This window comes from Triturus cristatus, chromosome 6, assembly GCF_964204655.1.
Source record: "Triturus cristatus chromosome 6, aTriCri1.1, whole genome shotgun sequence".
Taxonomy (NCBI): domain Eukaryota; kingdom Metazoa; phylum Chordata; class Amphibia; order Caudata; family Salamandridae; genus Triturus; species Triturus cristatus.
This window is the reverse complement of record NC_140589.1, coordinates 580,288,362-580,307,897: the sequence shown is the minus strand read 5'-3', so window position 1 is coordinate 580,307,897 and position 19,536 is coordinate 580,288,362.

The following is a 19,536-nucleotide window of genomic DNA, read 5'->3' as shown; positions in this document are numbered from 1 at the left end:
AGAAGGAGGAAAGAAAAGACCTCTTTCATATGGGAGTATTTTACTTTTCCAGAGGACAAGAAAAACGTAAATGCACCCTTAGTGACTTGTAAGCTGTGTGGCCGTGTACTTTCAAGAGGGAATCCCAACAAGAAGTATTCCTTCGGGAATCACACCATGTTGAGACAACTTAAAGATGTACACAGAAGGACACATGCTCGACATACTGAAGGTAACCCTTCAGTAAGTCAACCAAGCACATCCACAGCAGCTCAGCCTGGTCCATCATCTGCAGGGCCGAGTCCTTCTTCTGCAGGTCAGGTGAGCCCTTCATCTGTGGTGGGAGCATCTCCTTTTTCTTCTCCTCTGGAAACAAACCATCGTTTTTTGAGGGTTGAAATACGGTGCGCCACTTGTCATGATCTAATTTGTCATAGGGAGACCAGTGTTTCCCTAGTGAACAATAAAATAGATCAGCACATTTGTCGTACCGACTAATATTCCCATTCTTTCTTTCCTCTGTCCCTGCATGAACACAACGGCTCTTGTAAGAGCCAACCTTACCTTTCATCTATTTTTTATATAAATTTTTTTAAAACTTTTTTTTGATTTTTTTTTTACCGTACGCGTACGGTACGCGTAATAATTTTTTTTTTTTTTTTAAAAACACTAAAAATCAATTATCACATTACAAGGTCCTTGAGAGACTACAATGAAAAACTGAAAATGTGATTGTGGAGAAGTGGAAAAAAGGGACCATGACATTTTTGACTTACCATACCCACTCAAAAAAATATTTATTAATTTAAATTTAATTTTAATTGCTTTAAAAATGGTTCTAGTTTTCGAAAATTTTCTATCTCAATCTGAAAAAAAAGAAAAAAGTATTAATATTTAATAAAACATTTTATAATACAGTACACATATTTACATATTTTTCCCCAAAAAATGTTGCCTTTTTTTTGCTGTTTTCAGAATATATTGCATTTCACTATAAATTGTGAAAGCAATTGCATTCATCATTTAACAGCGGGCAAAAAAAAAATTAACAATCTCAAAGATTGTTTTAAAAAAGCCCACAATCTCTTTTTGCATAAACATAACTTTATAGAAATGCATAATATTCTTAAAAAATATCATCTAATATCAATACTTATTTCTTTAAAATACCGTCTGACATTTTTGTTTCAGAAGTATTGGGGACAACATTCGCACATACCTGGGCAGTACGTGGACCTGCTGGACGGCGTTTGGATCGCCATTGCCTTTGCCTCTGACCTCACGCCTCGCGGAACCCGCTCCGCGGGTCCCGCTTCGCCAAGGGGCGCCTGGAACTCGGGAGCTGCCGTTGTTGGGACAGACCAGGGCTAAGGGCTGTGAGGGCTGCGAGCAGGAGGGGCTGGACTCAGTTTCCCAAGAGTCACAGCTCAGCTCCGCCCGCAACACCTGGGCCGCTCTCCCTCATCGCCCCGCCCCCAGCTGACCAGTGAAAGCTGCCGGATTCCTCCCTCTACGTGGGACAACATTCGCACATACCTGGGCAGTACGTGGACCTGCTGGACGGCGTTTGGATCGCCATTGCCTTTGCCTCTGACCTCACGCCTCGCGGAACCCGCTCCGCGGGTCCCGCTTCGCCAAGGGGCGCCTGGAACTCGGGAGCTGCCGTTGTTGGGACAGACCAGGGCTAAGGGCTGTGAGGGCTGCGAGCAGGAGGGGCTGGACTCAGTTTCCCAAGAGTCACAGCTCAGCTCCGCCCGCAACACCTGGGCCGCTCTCCCTCATCGCCCCGCCCCCAGCTGACCAGTGAAAGCTGCCGGATTCCTCCCTCTACGTGGGACAACATTCGCACATACCTGGGCAGTACGTGGACCTGCTGGACGGCGTTTGGATCGCCATTGCCTTTGCCTCTGACCTCACGCCTCGCGGAACCCGCTCCGCGGGTCCCGCTTCGCCAAGGGGCGCCTGGAACTCGGGAGCTGCCGTTGTTGGGACAGACCAGGGCTAAGGGCTGTGAGGGCTGCGAGCAGGAGGGGCTGGACTCAGTTTCCCAAGAGTCACAGCTCAGCTCCGCCCGCAACACCTGGGCCGCTCTCCCTCATCGCCCCGCCCCCAGCTGACCAGTGAAAGCTGCCGGATTCCTCCCTCTACGTGGGACAACATTCGCACATACCTGGGCAGTACGTGGACCTGCTGGACGGCGTTTGGATCGCCATTGCCTTTGCCTCTGACCTCACGCCTCGCGGAACCCGCTCCGCGGGTCCCGCTTCGCCAAGGGGTGCCTGGAACTCGGGAGCTGCCGTTGTTGGGACAGACCAGGGCTAAGGGCTGTGAGGGCTGCGAGCAGGAGGGGCTGGACTCAGTTTCCCAAGAGTCACAGCTCAGCTCCGCCCGCAACACCTGGGCCGCTCTCCCTCATCGCCACGCCCTTACCCATTACCCAATTATATCCTAGGCCATAAGTAAGAGCACGAACACCGCTGCGCGGGAGCGCGCGGGAGCGTCCCGGGAGAAGCCCGGGACAAGGGCGGGACCGTCTTTGGCCGTCAGTGGCCGAAGGAGGCTGGGCTGGGCACACTCTCTTGATCCCCCTTTGTGTTACAATTAAGGCAATGCCTTCGCCCCCACCACGGGAAACCCCCTCAAGGGATGGCGCCTCCAGCTCTGGGACTTTGGATAATTACTTTAAACCCACTAAAGGAGAAGCGGACAAGGAAAGCTCGCTTGAGAAGCGTAGGGTGGAGCGCAGGCGCTCCATTGAATCTATGAAAACCAGGCCCTTGACCGATATCATTCCTTATCCCACCAGTCAAGAGGAAGGCACTCCACCCAGCAGTCTGATTAAATCGACACTCGAGGACTTCCCCGTCTTACTAAGGGAAATTCCTTCTACTCCAGGGATAGCGCTTGGAAAAAACACAGAGCTAGCCCCTCTCGAGTTCTCCCATACCCCTATTAACCTGGTAACGCAAACCCCACATACGCAATTGGCTAATAAGAGCAAGTCCAAATTAAATGTAGTGGCGGAGTTACATAGGCCCCCACCCAGTAAACGTGCTCGGAAAACAGTGGGGGGGCGGGGGAAATCCAAAATATCACATCTTGACTTTGGCAAGAAACGCACTAACACCGCTCTATTGGGGAAGCCTACGGAGATAGTGCCTACCATTCCACCGCCCACGCCCCCAAACCCCAGTATAACGGCCACCACTAAAGAACCAGAGGTAATTTCTTCAAACTTAAACCTCCCACTCTCTGCCAAAGGGAGCATTGAATTCCTACTCCGCTCCCTTTTGCAGCCTATTACCGACAGCTTAAAAAAAGTCGAGATCAGGCTCACCCTACTAGAAACTTCTCTTACCACTTTGAACACTCTAGTAAGTAAGCAGACAAAGCTAGTGGGAACCCATTCCTTTGCTGGGGATCCTTCCAAAGCAGAAGCTGCAACTAATGCCAATAAAGCCCCCCCCAGGAACCCACCGCCTGCCCCCCCTCTGCAACCCCTTATGCCCATCCAACTCCAGGCACGGCACAATAATCAAAGCAACAGACCTACCTACCCCGTGGACTTAGCCTCCCATAGCTCTCAAATAGAGTCCTCTGGAATACATCAAGATCAGGTTAACGCCCCCCCACCCACGCCCATTTGCCCAACTCCCAGACCACGAAGGCCAGACCTCCCGCCTGAAGCTAATAGATTAATGGTGGTCTTAGCTGGTGCCCCCCACTTAAGATCAGTGGAAAATGAGGACTACCAATCCCTTAAGAAAAAGGTAATCAAATGGCTTAACTGGAACCGACCCTTGCCATCCCATTTTAATAACGAAATCATCATGGTGAGAAGGGTTCCATGGCTAGGGAAGACCAGGAAAACCATAGTGGGGGACTGTATTATGGTAACCTTTAAGGATCCGGGAACGGTACGACACATTTGTGAAGGAATGAACCGATCCCTTGATTCCACCATACAGACCCTCCCAGTATCTTTTTTCTTCCCCCCGATTCCCAGGCACCAGGTCCCAACACACGATGACTGGACAAGGGTGGAACACAGACGTAAACACAAAGGCTTTCTACAACGCCCGTACTTCCAACCGCCTGAAACACCTTTTTGCGATTTTAATCGCTTTAACTGCCTGAACGGTTTGGATGGGGTCGACTGACTTACCGTCTGTAAGACAGTGCCAGGGGTCTCGGGCTCCCCCGCTGTGTCCTCCGGTTCAATTTCTGGCCCCCTGAATGATCCAGCTGCTTCAGACCATGGCAGAACCGAATCTTTTCACCAAGCCACTGATGGGGTAGTTGTTGTTGAGGGGATAACTACGGTTCCTTTCCTTGTGGGCAATGGTGCGCCAAGACCACCGGTGCCACATGCATCTTCTGCTGCCCCTACTATAGGTCCCGCATATGAAGTGGGGCATGGACTCACCTCCTCCAACCCTCATGGTATGGCATCTGCCACCTCCGAACATTTGAAGATAATTTCCTGGAACATCGCGGGATTAGCTAACAAACTGGAAGACCCGGCTTGGGCAAAGTACATAGAAACTGGTGACATATGCATGTTCCAGGAAACCTGGGCCAGAGAGGACTATGGACATCAAGGCTATTTGTCATTTTTCATCCCAGCAAGGTGGGAAGGCAAAGGCCGCCCATCAGGGGGCCTTACGACGTGGGTTGCTGCGCACCTGGGCTGTGTGGCCACACGGCTCCCATTCAACTCTGATGACATCCTTGCGGTCTTATTAACATGGCCAAACAAAGCTAACCTCCTGCTGGTCAACATCTATTCCAGGCCGATGGGAATGGCAAAAGAATCATCGACCTTTGATGAACTCTCGAACTTCTTATCTGAACTGTCGATTGATTCATATTATGTGGTGGGTGGGGACTTTAACTCTCACTTTGAGCCACTCCCCGGCCTCCAGGAAGGGTTCTTATCAGAAGAAGAAGTTAGGTGGGCAGTACCATGGGTTGATGTGCCATCTCCGAAAGCTTGGACCCCACTGGCACTGCAAATCACTGCCCTTACGTTAAGGTTTGGACTCAGAGCGTGTAATGGGCGAATTAAATCCGATATACCAGGCAAAAATACTGACAATCGGCGGGGAAGAGAGTCTCATTTGGACTATGTCCTGGTCCAATTGGCGAGATGGTCAACAATACAGGACTTCAGGGTAATAGACAGGTTGGACAGTGACCACAATGCCCTCGAGTTAGACCTTGCTCATCCAGCACCTCAGGCCCCAGTGACCCATGAGGAAGGGAATCGCCCCACGCTCCTCATAGATAACAGTAGGAGAAGAATTAGGTGGGAGCATATGGTCACAAGCAAGGATAAACTCCCACTGCTTTATGCAGAGATTACTCCCATCCTGGAAACTGTTGGGGATCTTGACAGTGTGGCAAATAAAATAGATATAAGGAGCAAACTGTTTGTTGCCCCTGAGGAACTTATAAAAGTTGCGGCACCCCACTTTACTCGTAACATACGAAAGCCAAGGGAGAGGTGCCAAGGTAAAACACAATGGTATAATGTAGCCTGTAGACGGGCCAAAACAGAACTCCTTGGAGCAATTAAGGAGGGCACAGGAGGGGAACGCCTTAAGCAACGCAGGCAAGCTTACAAGAAGCTTCTTGCTCAGGCCAAAATAGAATGGGAGGAAAATCTGTGGGAAGAACTTACAAAGGCCCTAGCAATTCAAGATCAACGCCTGTTCTGGAGAATTGTGAATGGGGGATCAGGGAGTCTACACTCGGCAGTGGAGCCTAACATAGCTCCTGGAGTGTGGCAGGCCCACTTCCAGTCCCTATATAGCGCTGAGTCTGGAGAACTCCCTGCGCCAATCGAACCGGAGAGGCTGGGCCCTCAGGCGGATCCAATAACACTGAGTGAGGTCACTGCTGCTATTTCAGGCCTGGCTTCGGGGAAGGCGCCTGGACTGGATGGGCTACCGGGAGACCTGTTCAAGCAGGAGCCCACCGTCTAGGCGCCTTACCTCGCTGCTCTTTTTAACGGTATCCTCGGTGGGATGGAAATCCCTAGTACTTGGCTGGGGGCTGAGGTGGTCCCGATTTTCAAAAAGGGATCCCCCCTCCTCCCAGCCAACTACAGACCGATTAGTCTGATAGACGTAGCGCAGAAGCTGTTCGGCAGGGTTCTCCTGAATAGGCTCCAGGACTGGATAGAGGAGGTGGGCGCCCTCAGTCCCTATCAGGCAGGATTTAGGAAAGGGGTATCGACTGTGGACCAGGTTTTTAGATTGAATCTGGTCTATTGGAGGACAGTGAGGTTCGAGGGCGGTAGTTTGTACACGATTTTCGTGGACCTACGGGCCGCCTTCGACCTCGTGCCCAGGGGAAAACTTTGGATTATCTTGGCAGGGATGGGCGTACCACCAGATATTTTATTGACCTTGCAGAGGTTGCATCATAACAATTATGCCCAGGTGAGGTGTGGGAGGTCGGGGGAACTGACTGACAGATTCCCCGTTGGCAGAGGGGTAAGACAGGGCTGTGTGCTGGCGCCGACCCTGTTTTGCCTCTTTGTCAACGGGGTAATCGCCCATCTTAACGCCACCGACTACACAGATGCCCCCAAATTAAATGGCAACAGTGTGCCCGCAATAATGTTCGCGGACGACACATTGTTAATATCTAAAACACCCATGGGCATCCAAAGGATACTCGATGCCTTTGTGGCCTTCTGCCAGGATAGAGGGTTGGAAATCAACGCCACAAAAACCAAATATATGGTATTGAATCCGAGCCCCAAACAGCGCCCGAATCCCCAACTGGGAGCAGTGCGGCTGGAAAGAGTAGCCACGTTTGAATATCTCGGCGTGACGCTCAACGAAAATATGACCTGGGGGACCCATCAGAGCAGGGCTAACCTTAAATTAGTGCAAATTACCGGGGGTATATCCCGGATGATGATTGGTTCGACCTACCGCCCACTGGGGGCCTTAATTCAGATATATAAAGCCCAGGCCAGGGGGGCGATCTTGTACGGGGCTGAATTGTGGGGCCACATTCCATGTCGGAACCTGTCTTCCACGGAAAATAGGTTTATAAGACAAATAACCGCACTTCCCCCTAGCACTCCACTTCTTCCTCTGAGGCTTGATTTAGGGCTACGGCCACTTGCCGACGAGATAAGTCTAAGACCCATCGCCTTCTGGCGCAGGCTATGGAGCGGCGATGATCTCGCCGACTATAGGGCGGAATTGGCCGAACTATTAAAGCACCCCAAGGCGCTCAGTATTCCCTGGGTCAAAAACATCCAGTCAATTTGCACCGATCTGGGGCTCCCTGAATTGTGGACCGAACCAGCGAATGTAGCACCAGGAATCTCTAAGAGATCCCTGGCGAATCTGTATCACGAACACAAAAGGGCAAGGGCCTTAGCTACCCAGACAGAGGGGTCCCTCTCTTCCATATTCCTGCAAACTAAGGATTCCTACAGATTTGAGAAGGCTTTCGATCCCATATATCCCATACTCACCAGAAAGTTATTTCTCCAGTGGAGATACAGTACATTGCCTTTTCGGTCCTTTTCAAGCACCTGGCTACAAGTCCCTTCCACCAAATACTGTCCTCTTTGCGTTGATAAAGAGGAAAATGATTTGCATGTGATCTTTTTCTGCCCAGCCTACAAGGCAGCCAGAAAGCATTGGCTGCTTCCCTTGATTAAGAATTTGGGTGGCAGGGAATATACACCTATGTACAGGATTTTAAAATCCGATGTTTCTGGCCCAACCGTTTTTGCACTTTCCAAATTCTTTACGAATGTTTGGTATACGCGTATTCGTCTTTTAAAAAATGCTGGGTAGATTTTAGTATCACTTCAATTCTTAATAACTGTTTTTATTGTCTGTGTTGATCTTAAAATCATGTATTGATGTTTTAACAAATCTAACAGAATTCATGTGATTTTTTTGTATGTGCATCTTTTATGACCAAATGGTCGAAATAAAGATTGGAAAATGAAATGAAATAATCACAAAAATATATCTCAAATAACTCCACAATACATCTGATTCCATTTCCTTTAGGCCAAATAGTAATTTTAAAATTCTTTTTTGATTAAATTTCCAATGGTAATCCAATAAAAATCTAAAGTTTAAATTGTACAGATCTCACCGATTGTCTGTAACATTTTGGTTTCCGAAAGATTAATTAATAATTAAATAAGTCCACAATAGAATTGTTTACCTTTCCGCATGGCCAAATTGTAATTTTAAAAATCTTTTTGGAATAAATTTCCAATGGCAATCCAATAACATTCCAAAATTTAAATTGTGCAGATGTTACCGATTTTTTCTAAATTTTTGGTTTTCCAAAGTTTCATTAAAAATTGAAAAAGTCCACATTACAATTGGTTACCTTTCCATTAGGCCAAATGATAATTTGTAAAATCTTTTTTTTTGAAAATTCCAATGGTAATCCAATAAAATGGTAAAATTGTTTTGTACAGATCTTGCCAAGTCTCTCTAAAATTTTGGTTTCAGGAAGATTAGATAGGAATTTGCTAAATCAAAAGGCAAACGTTGCTTAAAAATCAATTGGGAATCATTACACAGTGTCCAGCCTTTTTCACATTTAAGATAAACTGTGTAATGACCAGAAGTTACAGTAGGTCCATCATGGAAAATTATTGCAACTGTTACAAAAGTTTTTCCTGAAATTGATAATTGCTGTCCTTTATTAAAGTATCTAATTTTGAACCATCAGCTTTACAGCGTTGCATCATTAAAATTACATACTGTCCGTATTCTTTTAAAATTAACGTTGAAAACATGTCAGATTGACACTCACTGCATTCCATGCTATGATTAGCATCTTTAACTAATTTAGCAAAAGTGACTGTTTTACTTTCTGGCAATGTTAAATAAATAAACCTTTCAGAATCAACATTAGAGCCACATATATTATAACAGTTTTCACAACTATGTTCCCATTTATAAGAGAGACCAAATAAATTTTCAATGGGAACCCCTTCTTCTTCCAGTACCTGAAGAAAAAACATCAAGAATTCCTGTGCGTCTTGCTGTACATTTTGAGAAAACTGTGTTCGTCCTGCACATACATCTAAAAGTTTTCTAATTTCAGTAGCACTTTCTATTTGAGTTTTATCATTACTCAGCTTTTGAAAAAGGAGACTCAACTCAGAACAGAATCTTTTTCCCTGATTTACTATTATCTGCTCTTGCACACTTTCCAGATAAAATGCAACATTCAGCACTACATTAGCGTAGCAGTTGACACCAGAGCTATTTTCAAAATGACATCCTACAACCTGTTCTTCATTTTCCTTTTTCTTTTTGCTTGCAATTACATCACTCCTCTTTTTTTTCCTCCTCTCTACATCTTCATTACAGATATTCTCATTTCTCCTTTTACGAGAAACTACACGTTTCTCCAACACAGGATACTGACCTAAATGAGGAGCATAGCTTCTTCTTAATCTATTATACTCCTTTACACAATTTGTATCAGCACTAACTTTTGAGTCATCAAAGTCTATCATGAATAAACCTGATAATGTTTTCACTCGTGACAAAGCAACATATGCCATACCTTCTTTGAACACAGTTGAACCAATGTTCACAAATGCACAATCTACAGTCAATCCTTGAGACTTGTGAATAGTTACAGCATATGCTAGAGAAAACGGAAACTGCTTCCTACGTACATATAAGTCTTTCACAAGCATGAAACGAACTGAACAACGACAAATATCTTTAACTTCTTCTATCTGATCAAATTTTATTTTTAAACATTCAATTCCATCTTTTTTCTGATAATTAATAAAACCCACAACTCTTCCCATAGCTCCATTAACTAAACCTTTTTCAACATCCAAATTTCTCCTTAAAAATACTCTACAGTTCATGCAAACATATAGATTTTTTTCTAATCCAGCTGTTTTGGAAATCTTCTTCTCTAGTGAATCCAATTTATTTTTCAGTGTGCTTGTTAATGTGATAGTAATTCTTCCATCCTCAATTTTGTCCACTGCTTCCAATTTCCTGATATCTTCCTTTTCCAATTTCAAAAGCTCCTCATTGAATATTGAGCATTCACGTAGAGTTGACATTTAGCAGATGACACTTTTCTTTTCTGCAATGTTCTTGTATATCTTCTCTGCAACTATTTCTTCCTTTGGAAATAAATTATGTAGCAACCGACTCTGTAATGCTTTTGTGCCAGCTTCAGTGAGTAGTCCAATTCTGATATCTTTCAGAATACTTCCATATTCTTCATCGTTTGCTTGTCTCATATTGGTAGTGAGTTCCTTGTACTCAAAGAAGGACCAAATATTTGCATTACCGATGCTTCCCAATGACTTCTTTGTGTCTTCATGTGTCACAGTATTAAACACTGGTTGCCCTTTAACTGGAGTAAGCTGTAGAAGATCCCCAAAAACTATGACATGTTTTCCACCAAATAACACGTCATAGTCTGTCCTTAGAATTTGCTGCATTCTTAAATGCACAAAGGCAAGCATTAAGTTTGATACCATGCTCACCTCATCAATAATGAGAACTTGCATCTTCTTCAATACTCTTGAAACTTCCAAGCATGCTTCTCCAGTTAGCTTGTTGTATTGTATTTTGTTCTCATGCTCCACTGGTAACATTAGCAAACGATGTAAGGTGATTCCTTTTATGTCATATGCTGCTAACCCAGTTGGAGCAGTAACCACACAAGACAAAGTAGAATCCGTTTTTTGCTGTAGGTAGCTTCTGATGACTTTTATTAAGAAACTTTTTCCAGTTCCAGCTTGTCCACTTACATACATCCTGATTGGATGAAATGATGTGCATGAGCACTCTTTTTTTTCATGTATAAATCCGTGATCAATTTTGTTTCTGATCTCTTCATAAATTTGTTGCTGCTCTTCGTTCAGTTGTCTTTCCAAATTTTGTAAGTCTATAAATTCTTCTTGAGCTTGATTCATAGCCGTTTCCACTTCATTCATGGCTATTGATGCTTCATTTTCAACGATTGGTTGTCCTAGGGGATCTTGACTGAGTGTTCCTGAACTTTGGCTGTCCTGAGAACTGTCTCTAGCTACTTCTGCTGCAATTGTAGTTTCCTGTTCAATTTCTTCATTTAACATTTGCAGATAAGTTGAGAATGTACTGCATTGTATGCTGTCTTTGCAAGCATTAAAAGAATCTTCATAGCTTTGAAATTCTCCCAGTAGTTCATCCTCTGTACGCCATGGTTTAAACAGCTGTAAAAGAGCCAAGTAGTAAAATTCCTTTTTGTCAGTACTGTCGCAACTCAGCTTCCTGTGATTTATCAAACTTCCTTTTGTTTGCTTCACCAAACATCCTTCCTCACCAATGACTTTATATTTTCCATTGTTGATGTCTTCTGCGGCTTTCCGTGAATAAATGTAGTTCTGCAGCACTTCATAAAGACACATGTTCTCCAGATGATGACTTCTCTTTGGGTAATATGTGTCCAACATGTTTGATTTCAAAATATCTGTACTTTCTGGGTCATTCTCGGCCAAATATTCAATTTCTCCAACAGATTTCAGTACCCGATTTCTCATTGCTGCAAGGCCTAAACTTGCCCAAATTATTCTTCTTGATTTCGAGTAGAGACTTGCAGAAGATAACCTATCTGAACATTCGTAGGATCCAATTTCTCGATGCGATAACATCTTTAAACTGAAACTGTACAGCTTCTTACTGACAGTCTTCTCGTGAGAAATCTCTTCCCACATTTCTTTCAATTCAGTTTTTTCAGATTTTGTAATGTAAGACGTTACATATCGAGCAACAGCAATGGAATTGTCAGCTACATGTATATCCATGTTAGCATTCCACATGGATAAAATGACTGGGTTGTAGTCATTTATATTTTTTGATTCTTCTTTTCTTTTAAGGTTGTAGTTATTCTTAGGTGATTTTCTTGTGATAGTATGTCTCACAGATGACATAAAACTGTTTACTCTTCCATTTGAAAGAACAGGTCTAGGAAATCCAAATCGACATTTAGTGTAGTATTTATCTTTGCTCTTGTATTTCCGTCGACAGTATTTTCCACACCGATGACTTTGGAAACGTAAAACTTGCTCCTTTAACTTTTTCTCTCCTGTGCTTTTTGGTATAGCACATGTTGCATATTCTTCAATGTAAGATAACACTGCTTCATCAGCATCTGTTCCAAACTTTGGGGCATCCTTGATCCACAACAGCATATGAATATGAGGAGCACCTCTTGCCTGGTACTCTTTTCTCCAAAAGAAATCCACTACTTCTCCTAGAGGTGGATTTTTTTTATTGCAGATGAAGGACATCATAGCCTCAAATCTATGATTGAAATATCTGCAAACATTAACCGGATCCAATGAGCACAGTTCTCCTGCTGTCTTGTATTCGATGTTTTTAATGTTTGAATTTGCCTCTCGTAGAAAATCCAGTAAATCATCCCAAGCGTACTCAGCACAGCTTAGGGTAACGAACCATGTTGGTGTTCCTAAATTCCGTAACATGCATTTTAATTCACCATGGCGTCGGTAGCAATATTCATTTGTCCCACGCTGACAAGCCATCAGATTGATGAGTTGTGTTTCCAAATGATCATCTCGGTGCTGCACTTTCTCCATAAAATCCTTAGCAGACACATTTTGTAAATGTACTCCACTTTTTAAAATGTGATTTACTGCATATGATAATGCAGACAAGTCGCTTTCAAATAAAAGATGGAACAAATAAGGAATACTTTGTCGAAATCTTGGATCTTCTGCATATAGTCTTGTAGTCCGATACTCAGAAGCTGGAATCTGTTCTGGACGTTCATCGTATCGTCCTCCTTTTCCTTTAGGAAACAGCTGGGGAAAACATCGAGCTTCCAAGCTCTCCTCCCATACACTCACGGGAGTTCCTTTTGCTTTCTTCATCTGAAACAGATCAATATTGTCTCCCATAACTTCTTTTGAATGAAGAGGATGTATGCTAAAATGTTCATAAATTTCTTCTTCCTTTGACTTGTCCACTAATTCAATTTGTCCAGTTGGTGTTTCTGTGTCTTCTTGTAAATCTTCTTCTTCTTCTTCTATATAAATTGATTCATACCATTTGTTATTCCTTTTCAAATACAAATTTGCTCTTTGTACTTTCCGTACATCTACCAGCTCCTGCCAAATCTTCTTATTCTTTGTAGGTACACCATTAACCAGAATAACTAATGGTTCAGTTTCCAAAGTATCTGCATCAATAGTTTCCATATTTTTTTTCAAATCCAAGGGCAAATACACCACTCTACCTTTTAAACCTCTCAGTAAATCTGAAGGAGGTAATTTACCAGTTTTGGGCTCCATACGTACTATGGTCTGGAACGGATGAACACATTGAATAAGTATAGACTCATAAGTATTTAATTCAGAAAGTTCGGCAGGAATAACATCCAATTCTAAATTATTATGTACAGCTCTGGTCGGCATTCTATTTTCTTCTAATTTGTTGTAACAGTATTTACAAATACGCTGAACTTCACCCAATTCAAAACAATTTTCAAGAAATATATATGTGGCAAAATCCTTCCACTTATAATTATCTTCATTTTCACTTTTTCTATAGAGATCAACATACCTGGTTTGTTTTCTATAATGAGTTCTGCGGCAACAAATACAAGTAATATTTGGTCTTTCATTAGAGATTTTTTCAAATTTTGTTATGTGATCATTAAGGTGCCGATCACGATCCGGTAAAAAATTACCCCGTTCGACTCGTATCCGGTCTTTTTACCGTACGAATCGTACAAGTGCCGTGCGAACTGGCAATCACGATTCGCATGGTAAAAAGTCCATACGAACCGCATTGGGAATCATTCCCCACACGTCCTCGGGTCGGAAAATGTGTCCGACACGTCCTCGGACGATTTACCGTACAAACGTGAAAAGTCAAGTCCGACCGAGGAATCACGATCCATCCCGTGCGTCCGAGGTTACAACCGTATGGAAAAAACACCGTCCGCACCGAACTCCTATAGCAACCATGGAGACATGTGCCCGCATACGCGCCCAACACTCCCCCCAGCCCCCGTACGTCCGACACGTACCCCCGTGTATGTACACCCCCACCCGTCTATGTACACCCCAGTACGTTCGAGTCCTACCCCCACCCCTGTACGTGTCGTACCACCGTGTACCCACACCCCAGTACGTTCGAGTCCTACCCCCACCCCTGTACGTGTCGAACCCCCACCCGTGTATGTACACCCCAGTACGTTCGAGTCCTACCCACACCCCTGTACGTGTCGTACCATCGTGTACCCACACCCCAGTACGGTCGAGTCGTACCCCCACCCCTGTACGTGTCGTACCATCGTGTACCTACACCACCGTCTATGTACACCCCAGTACGTTCGAGTCCTACCCCCACCCCTGTACGTGTCGTACCACTGTGTACCCACACCCCAGTACGTTCGAGTCCTACCCCCACCCCTGTACGTGTCGTACCATCGTGTACCCACACCCCAGTACGGTCGAGTCCTACCCCCACCCCTGTACGTGTCGTACCACCGTCTAAGTACACCCCAGTACGTTCGAGTCCTACCCCCACCCCTGTACGTGTCGTACCCCCGTGTACCTACACCCCAGTACGTTCGAGTCGTACCCCCACCCCTGTACGTGTCGTACCATCGTGTACCCACACCCCAGTACGGTCGAGTCCTACCCCCACCCCTCTACGTGTCGTACCACCGTCTAAGTACACCCCAGTACGTTCGAGTCCTACCCCCACCCCTGTACATGTCGTACCCCCGTGTACCTACACCCCAGTACGTTCGAGTCGTACCCCCACCCCTGTATGTGTCATACCATCGTGTACCTACACCCCAGTACGTTCGAGTCGTACCCCCACCCCTGTACGTGTCGTACCATCGTGTACCCACACCCCAGTACGGTCGAGTCCTACCCCCACCCCTGTACGTGTCGTACCATCGTGTACCCACACCCCAGTACGGTCGAGTCGTACCCCCACCCCTGTACGTGTCGTACCATCGTGTACCTACACCACCGTCTATGTACACCCCAGTACGTTCGAGTCGTACCCCCACCCCTGTACGTGTCGTACCATCGTGTACCCACACCCCAGTACGGTCGAGTCCTACCCCCACCCCTGTACGTGTCGTACCATCGTGTACCCACACCCCAGTACGGTCGAGTCGTACCCCCACCCCTGTACGTGTCGTACCATCGTGTACCTACACCACCGTCTATGTACACCCCAGTACGTTCGAGTCGTACCCCCACCCCTGTACGTGTCGTACCATCGTGTACCCACACCCCAGTACGTTCGAGTCCTACCCCCACCCCTGTACGTGTCGTACCACCGTGTACCCACACCCCAGTACGGTCGAGTCCTACCCCCACCCCTGTACGTGTCGTACCATCGTGTACCCACACCCCAGTACGTTCGAGTCCTACCCCCACCCCTGTACGTGTCGAACCCCCACCCGTGTATGTACACCCCAGTACGTTCGAGTCCTACCCCCACCCCTGTACGTGTCGTACCACCGTGTACCCACACCCCAGTACGGTCGAGTCCTACCCCCACCCCTGTACGTGTCGTACCATCGTGTACCCACACCCCAGTACGTTCGAGTCCTACCCCCACCCCTGTACGTGTCGAACCCCCACCCGTGTATGTACACCCCAGTACGTTTGAGTCCTACCCACACCCCTGCACGTGTCGTACCATCGTGTACCCACACCCCAGTACGTTCCGGTCCTACCCCCAACACAACCTCCTAAGTACGGAGCGCACCCCAGGCCCCAACATCACAACCGCATGTACGAGTCGTACCAACCCACACACAAGGACAGCACCGTACAACCAAATGGCCCATGTACACACCGTACACACGCTCAAAACGCACGTACGCAACCAGGCCAAAACTAAACAACACAAGAATACACCATACGAATGGCACAAAGCCACTAAACATGGCCAACAAACACTACAAAAACACCTTCACTGACCTGCAACTGCCAAAGACAAACAGAGGCCCAAAACACCACCACTACTTATAACACACCCACCCAAACTTCAAACACTGCCACACCCACCCATGGACCAATAAAAAGGGCCCACACACACAAACCATGAGCCTTTGCAACAGACTCACTGCTGCCAGACACCACAGCACCATACTACAAGCTTCACCACACCTTACACTTGCACACCTTCACACAACCACCTTCACAAACACACCCTCATCACATTCTCACACACACACACACCCACAACCATCCACACCCCCCCAACATCCACACACCCCCCCACCATCCACACCCCTCACCATGCCCACTACCAAGAATCCAAAGTTCAGTAACCGAGAGTTGGAGGTCCTTGTTGATCAAATCCTCAGAGTCGAGCCACAGATCTTTGGAACATTGGTCAGAAACACCAGCCTGGCAGCAAAAACAGCCATGTGGCAGACCATCGTCGATGCTGTGAATGCTGTTGCGGACACCAGAAGGACCAGGCAGGAATGCCAGAACAGGTGGTACGATCTGCGGAGGAGGGTCCGAGCCAAGAGGCAGGAGGAACACGACCAGGCCAACGCCACCGGAGGAGGGCCCTCCCGCAGACCCGTACCGTACCAGCCCTGGGAGGAGAGGGTGATGGCCATACTGCCGGTGGAGGCAGTCGAAGGATTAGAAGGACTCCGAGACCCGGGTGAGTACACAAACAACGCACCTCACATGGGGGGAACGGCATCCACAACCAAAATCACTAACAGGCACGCAATCACCACAAGCCATCGCATGACACAACCACACTCCATGAGCACGCACATGCCACTGCTGCCACCATGCCCCATGCACCCAGCTGGACAATGTCAAGTCACAGGCCACAGAAGACAACAACACATGACACGGTAACCCGGATGGCGGGAGGCTGGGCCCCAAAAATCACATAGTGCGACTCCGAAGCAGACAACAATGCCCTCTGCCCATATGGCCTAGGTCACAGCCAGACAAACAGTGTGTCCCAACACAGGAATGACTTGCCAGCAAATGGCGGACGCCTTGCATCAACACATGGGGGTGAAGGCACTGTTTTGCACATGACAGCAGCTAATGAACAGCCAACATTGTGAAAGAGTGGCAGCACACACCACCACAGCAGCAGCGCACAGACACACATCACACCCAATGGGTGCCTGGAGATCAGAAACAAACTCACATCAACAAGCCAAGGGCCACTCAAAGATCTGCTAACAGTGTGTGCCCAGGAAGCTGGGCTGAGGTGACAGAGGGTGACACACGGAGGGAAGGAGAGGGGGACACAGAGGGAGGGAGAGGGGGACAGAGAGGGAGGGAGAGGGGGACAGAGAGGGAGGGAGACGGACAGAGGGAGGAGGCTGACACACGGAGGGAGGGAGAGGGGGACAGAGAGGGAGCGAGACACAGGGAGAGCAAATCAGCCGTGTGGCGTGTGCGAATGTCTGCTTGTCAGCAGGTAGACTGCGTGCATGTAGACAAGGGTGGCCAGTGCCAGAACCCCCCCTCTTCACCATGGCAAAACACAGGGCCATGTCACAACCTGTTCACGAGCACAACGACAGCTACCTGGATCATATAAGTGTTTGGATCCACTCCATGTGCACATGTACAGTGCTACACGGAAGGCGCCAATGCATGGCTCGCAACACCTGCCCACTCCACTGCTGACTGCAGTCACACTTGACGCAGCAAGTAAGACTGTGCCACACATAGTTAAAGGGGCCAAAGTGGTGCCCAAGGGACACACCCATGCACAAGTGCACTGTGAGTGGAATGCAAGACAGATCCTAATTCCAAGAGGAAATGTGCCAACTTTGAAACTGATGAAACATGGATGTTGCATGGCCCAAAATTAACATTGTCTCTCTCACACACAGGTCAACGTCGTGGTGCACCCCCCAACACAGGGGGGGAAGACTCACAGGACCTGGATCTGCAGGAGCCCGATCCCACCGGCAGCGACCACTCTCACCACTCTGTGGACGACCCCGACCGACCTGGCCCCTCTGGTGTCCAACCACCTGCAGCACCTGCGTCAGGTACAACTGTGCCAACCACCACCCCCACTCCTGCCACATCCCAGGAGACACCCAGGATCCCTGCCCCAACACCACAATGCAGCCAGGCTGGCCAGGAGGGACACGGTGTCCCGGGCACCCAGGAGGAGGCAGGCGACAACGCCAATGCCACCCCTCAGGGGTTCCGGAGACCCGATGTGCCCACAAGGGCAGGCCAGGCGCAAGTGGGCAGGGGTGGTGGGAGTGGAGGACGGCGGAGGCGCGAGCCTGACCAGTTGGCTGGGGATCCGGTATTTGCCCATGTCCGTAACATCCTGGACTCATACCAGCAGGACACCACGGGCATGGCCCAGGTTGTGTCCGTCCTCGAGGGGATCAAGGCCCAGCAGGCCCAGCAACATGCGGAGCTACATGCCTGTCTACTGGTACACCAACGGAGGATGGAGGACAGACAGGCTGAGCAAGTGACGGCATTCCAGGGGATTCACGCTACACTCCGTCGGATGGCCGACAACATGGCCAACCCTCCCTGTGCCAGAAGGCGGAGAACATCACCACCCACAGGGAGGGATCAGGAGGAGGAAACATCCGACGGAGCATCCCAGACGTCGTCACGGCCTGCTGCTGAGGTTCCCCGCAGGAGGCCGGGTCGTCCACGGAAAGGACCGTGAGGGTCGGCGCTACATCACCATCTCCCAGGACACCTGGCCTGGCACCTGGCCCACTGGAGCAACAGCATCACAGCATCAAGAGACATTCTCTGCCACATGGCCCTGCTGGTCACTGGCTGACCAATGTTGACAAAGACTGTGGCATGGACTCTGAGGATTTCCAATGGCAAGGACACCAACTCCCCTACTGAACTTTGGATTCAAAAATCCCGGAAAGATCCTGACTTTGTCCCCCCCCCCCCCCCCAATAATAAATCACACTATGAAGAGTAGATGCCTGCTGGTAGCATTATTACCTAACATGTGTCTTGTAAAGTCAAAACATGCCTGAGTCATCTTTTGTCTTCAACCATCCACACCCTGGGGCCTGAGTCTGGCACAGGACACATGGGTCACAGTGTATTAGGCAAGACAGACATGGAGCACCATACACACCCGTGATGGGCCCAACCAGCTGAGGGGGTTGCCGAACAACCGTGCTGACACACACATTGAGTACAGCAACAGTCATGCGCAGAGGTCAGGGATCCAGTCCAGTGTCCTGGGGGGCACCCAGGTATGTGTAGACAGGTGGCAGAACCATGTCCTGCAAGCTTGAGTCCGGTGGATGCAGAGAATGGGGGCCTCGCCAACGTTGGATGCATGGGGATGGTACATGTCACAATACCCACATAGTCATGGACATCATTCCCAATACACAGTCTCAGCCCACACACACAGCTTGCATCTTGCCACTCGACACATTGACACATAGCCACAATCAGGGAATACCATGCCAGACATGCAGGATGCACCGTGGCAACACACCAGCATTGACTGAGAAGAGGCACCTTGG